The sequence below is a fragment of the Dromiciops gliroides genome, chromosome 2, assembly GCF_019393635.1.
Source record: "Dromiciops gliroides isolate mDroGli1 chromosome 2, mDroGli1.pri, whole genome shotgun sequence".
NCBI lineage: Eukaryota > Metazoa > Chordata > Mammalia > Microbiotheria > Microbiotheriidae > Dromiciops > Dromiciops gliroides.
In genome coordinates, this window is record NC_057862.1 from 557,059,059 (window position 1) to 557,065,058 (window position 6,000).

The window sequence follows — 6,000 nt, forward strand, 5'->3', positions numbered from 1 at the left end:
TCAATTACTTTTTTTTTGTTTGCTTTTTTGGTGAGGCAATTGGGGTTAAGTGACTTGCCCAGGGTCACACAGCTAGTAAGTGTTAAGTGTCTGAGGCCACATTTGAACTCAGGTCCTCCTGATTCCAGGGCCGGTGCTCTATCCACTGTGCCATCTAGCTGCCCCCCCTTCAATTACTTTTAAGGTAAGACTATGGATTTTTAACCCATCACAAATGTCCTCTTTCACTTATGTTCATTAAAAATACTTTCCGGGGCAGCTAGATGCCAAGGTGGATAGAGCACTGGCCCTGGAGTCCGAAGGACCTGAGTTCAAATCCAGTCTCAGACACTTGACACTTACTAGCTGTGTGACCCTGGGCAAGTCACTTAACCCCAATTGCCTCAAAAACAAAAACATTCCACTATTCCTGAAATTGAAATCCTTGTGGATTTTTTAATATACACTTACAAAACCTATGGAAGTTTAAATCTGGTATTAAGTAGGCTACCTCCTCTTATTTTACAGATGAAGAAACAGGGCAATTCTTTATCTAGAACCAGAGTTCTTAAACTTTTGGCTTGTCATGGACCCCCTTGACAGGCTGGTAAAGTCTATGTATGTCTGCCTTCTCATAATAATGTAATAAAATGCATAAAATAAATAAGATTACAAAGACAACCAATTATATTGAAATAAAGATACAGATTTTCCCCCCTGCAAGTTCATAGACTCCCTGAAATCTATTTATAGGACCTCAGGGTTAGAAAAACCTTGCTCTAAAATATCTTTTAAAACTAGAATTGGGGGCAGCTAGGTGGTGCAGTGGATAGAGCCTGGGCTCTGGACTCAGGAGGACCTGAGTTCAAATCTGACCTCAGACACTTGACATTTACTAGCTGTATGACCCTGGGCAAGTCACTTAACCCTCATTGCCCTGCCAAAAATTTTTTTTAAAAAACAAAACTAGAATTCCCCTTTTTTACATGATTGTTTTCTGGAAATTTTGAAAATAGTATAAGGGACCTTAGAGGCTATTCCTGTCATCTGAAAGATGACAAAACTGACCCAGGGAGGCTTTAAGTGACTTACCCTAGGTTATATATGTAGTAAGCAAATTTTAAACCAAGGTGCTTAGACTCCAGAGCTAGTGTGTTTTCCACAGTACCATATATTTTATGATGAAATTATTTTAAGGTGAAAAGTAAGGTTGTTGGTAACAAGTTTCTGAAATTTTAATTCAACAATCACCTACTAGTTTGACCATCAATAACAATAAAAGCCTACTGTGTTCCAGGGTTTTAACTGGAACTTCAGGGAAGAAGGCAGAGATGAGGAGGGAAAGCTATCAAAGCATTAGGGGCAGTCAGTGAAAATGTCCATAGTTGGGAGATGGGAGTGTTGTATGTGAAGACCAACAAGGAGTGTCACTAGATCACAGACTACTTGGGGGAGCATAAAGTGTGACAAGACTAGGGTAGGTTTGAAGGGCTTTGAATACCAAAGAGAATTTTTATTTGATCCTGGAAGTGATAGGGAGCTAAAGTTTATTGGTTAGGGTCAAGTAGGTGACATAGTCATTTTTGTTCCTTAGGAAGATGAGTTCAACAGGTGAGTGGAAAATGGACTGGAGTGGGGAGCAACTTGAGGCAGGGAGACCAACCATCAAGTTATTGCAATATAGTTCACACATGAGGTGATGAGGACCCACACAAGGATAGTAGCAATGTCAGAAGAGAGAAGGAAGCATAGATGAGATATGTTACAAAAATAAAATTGACAAGCTTTTACAACTGATTAAATATGAGGGAAAGAGAATGTTGAGAATAAAGAATAACACCTAAATTGGGGGCCTGGGTGACTGGTAGGATGGTGGTGACTTTGATAGTAATAGGGAAGTTAGAAAGAGGAGGGGGTTTAGGAAAAAAGATAATGAATTCAATTTGGGACATGTTAAGTTTAAAAAGTCTACAGTACATCCTGTTTGAGATGTGAAAGTCTGGAAGGCTAGATAAGTAGATCTGAGAAGCATCAGCACAGATAATTGAATCTATGGGAGCTGATGAGATTACCAATTAGAATATAATAAGAGGGCTCAGAACAGACCCTTGGGAGACATCTAGGGTTAGCAGGGTGATTTGGATGAAGATCCAGCAAAGGAGACAGAAAAAGAGGAGAACCAAGATAAAATACTGGCATGGTACCCTACAGAAAGGAGAGTACCAACGAAAAGAGGGTAATCAGCAAGTTTTAAAGGTTGTAGAGAGGTCAAAGATGAGGATTAAGAAAGAAGAATACCATGCTGCAATTATACAGATACATATGATACAAAATAGAATATAATAGGCCAAGGACAGATCCAGACTATTCCAGGAAAATATGCAGAGAAATAAAGAACAGTTAGGGAGGTTCAGAGAAGGCACTATGGTAAAAGTACAACCTGAGCTTAACCTTGGAAGAGAAGAGGCTTTCACCATTCCAAGATGTGGAGGGAGTGAATTCTAGGGGTGGTAAATGTCCCATAAAACTAAGAGAAAATATAACAAGATTGAAAAAAATAAGTCCAATTTGAGAGGAAAGAAATATGTGAAGGAGGAATAAAATGAAATAAGCCAAGAAAGATAAGTTACCAAGAATACAATACCTACAGTGACTACAGCAATGTACATGGAAAGAAGAATAAACCTGAAATGAACCCTGGAGGATAATATAATTCAAATTTAGCTTCATTGTAAAAGTGGGAGACTGGAAGTAGAATGTTCTTGTGTTGTCAGACACAAGTGTTACCTTTGGTGAACTGCATTTTTTGTCTTTTTAAATCTTGGAAGGAAAAGTTTGCTGGGAAGGGGAGAGGAAAATATATTCAGAAGTAAACAATGAAATAAATTCATTTTAAAGTTTTAAAGGAAAGCTATAATTAGAACTAGATTGTAGAATATTTTAAATGACCTATAAATGCTTTATCCTGTAAATAAGAAGCTAATAAAGATTTCTGAGTAGGGTAAACAAGTCCTATATTCAGAGAATTACTTTGGTAGCTGTATGAAGGATGGACTTGAACAGAGCAGAACTTCTGTAGATTATACTTGCAGTGTTTTGTGTATGTATAGTGTTTATAGAGATGGCATATTACCTTAAATGTCAGCCTATAGATCCAAATAATAACTCTGAATTAATTCTAAGGTATAGGTGCTTGCATACCTTAGAATGTAAAATCAGAGATCTAAATAAGTACTAAACTCTTAACAAAAATAAAACAACAACAACAACAAAACCATCTGCAAACTTTATTATCAGACAGATAACCCATTTTAATTTGTTAGGTCTACCATATGACATGGGGCTTAGGATAAATCAGAAGAAGTTTGTCCTGTGAGAAGCAAAACCAAAGATGACCAGATAACAGAATCAAGGGACTATTAAAGTTTAGATTGACCAGCAATGGAGAGGGGGCCCCCAGAGGGCCCTCCCACTTGAGGGGATTATATTAAGATTGATTGGATTGACTTTGCTGATTAACTCACTTAAAGTTAACTTAATTAAAACCACACCCACCTGAAAGCCTGGCCCTCAGAGGGTATATTCTTTGAACTTTGACCTCAGCACGTTCTGCTCATGGACGACCCTCAAGTCCATTAAACCAATAAATTTGAGTGATGCTAGCCAATTAGCTTTGAGCAGTGTGGAAGGGCTGCCTCTCCTCCAGCTCTTGTTGTGGTGATTAATAATTAGAAATCAAAGGAATGGTTATCAATTGGGGAATGGTTAAATAAACTTAAATGATTTTGATGGAATGTTACTGTGTTTTAAGAAATGACAAGCAGGATGGTTTCAGAAAGGCCTAGAATACTTATATGAATAAATATATAGTAAAGTGAGCAGAACCAGGAGAATTTTTGTTATATTTGTCTTATAGTCTGGTTAGAGGGATAAACAGTAGACGGGGGGGGGGGGGGGGAGATTACAGGGGTCTCTGCTGGTGCTGAGGCAGAAATTGGGTTTTTCACCCCTGCTGGGAACCAGGAAGTAGGCTTGAATAGCAGTGGCCCAGGTAGGGGAGGGGAGCAGGCTCTTCACAGCTAACAACCACAGCACACAAAGATTTGCTGTCTGGTTAATTAGCAAGTTGGCCTAGGGTTATCTATAGACCAGGGAACAGTCCAATGAAGAACATGCCCCTCCTTAAATCATATCACCTGGGACCCCCTGAAGCTTGGGATAGTACAGCCTGGAAACAGTGCCCCACTTTAAGGAGTTAAAAGTCAAATAAAAGATGGGCAAGATGAGCAGACAGAGAAAGATGAGGACCATAAAAAGTTTCTTTAGTGACAAGGTAGATTCCTCAGAAGAGGATAGCAACATCAGGACTCCTTCATCCAAAGCTTCCAAGAAAAAATATGAATTGGTTTCAGGCCATAGAATTGCTCAAAAAGGACTTTGAAGATAAAGTAAGAGAGGTAGAGGAAAAAATGGAAAGGGAAATGAGAGTGATGAAGGAGGGTATAGTTAAGTGAGCAGAAACAGGAGAACATTGTGCACAGTGACAGCATTATTGTTCTATGAGCAATTGTGAATGACAACTACTCTCAGCAGTGCAATGATCCAAGATAATCCCAAAGAGCTAATGATGAAGCATACTATCCAACTCCAGAGGAAGAACTGATATTGATTGAACACAGACTGAAGCATGCTATTTTGTGCTTTCTCTTTTTTTTGTACTTGAGTCTTTTTATGTTAAATGACTAATATGGTAATGTTTTACATAATTACACATTTATAACCTGTACTGATTGCTTACAACCCTGGGGAAGGGGGAGGGTAGGGAATGAGAGAGGGATAGAATTTGGAACTCAAAACTTTAAATAAACAAATAAACAAGCAAACAAATAACTAAATAAATGAACAAATTAATACATAAATCAGAAAAATTGAGTTGCCCTAAGTGTTTTTCTCTCAACATGTATGTTCCCTATAAGTGTGTCCTGGCCAGGCAGATTCTTTACATGTACCCCCCTTCACACCAGTGGTGTGGGAATCTGGGATAGTGTATTCCTGTACCATTTTGTGTATCAGTTGGAGGAAGTGTTCTTTGTCATTATTTTATTTTTTTTTTTAGTGAGGCAGTTGGGGTTAAGTGACTTGCCCAGAGTCACACAGCTAGTAAGTGTTAAGTGTCTGAGGCCGGATTTGAACTCAGGTAGTTCTGACTCCAGGACTGGTGCTCTATACACTGCGCCACCTAGCTGCCCCTCCTTGTCATTATTTTGCTATGCTTTTTAATTAAATTTTACCTGGAACTAATGTGTCCTCTGATTGCTTTAGGTAAAGAGCATGGGGAGCTCATGAGTTAATGCTTTGATTAGATGCCGATCTATACTGTGTCCCTACAGTCCAATAGAAGATTCTGTTCTGTTAATATCCTTCTATTAACCATATGAATATGTTTGCATATACATGCATATATGACAGGATGGGAAGCAAACTATGATGAGAATGAAAAGCAGTGTGAATATATTAGGGAAATAGAAAAAATAAGATGTTTGTAAATATTCGTACATGTACTGGTATTTGAAGCAAAACTGCAGGCATAGTTTAGTCTGTTGCCTAAACTCACATTACTGATAGTAATGATAATAATAGCTAACATTTATATAGTACTTACTATGTGCCAGATGCTATGCTTAGTACTTTACAATTATTGGCTCAACTGGCCCTTAAGACAACCCTGGGCAATAGGTGCTATTATTATTCGCATTTTACAAATGAGGAAACCAAGGCAAATAAAAGTTAAGTGACTTGGCCAGAGTCTGAGGTTGGGTTTGAACTCAGGTGTTCCTGACTCCAGGCCTGGTGCACCTTCCACCACACCACCTAGCTGTATAATCATGGTTTAACAATGTTTTTGAAAATTTCTTACCTACTACTGTGTCATTATCTTGGGCCACCAGACTAGAAAAGCAAACATGCTTACAGAAAGTAAACTTTCAATTTTTTTTTTCCTCAAGCATACCTGTCCTGCAT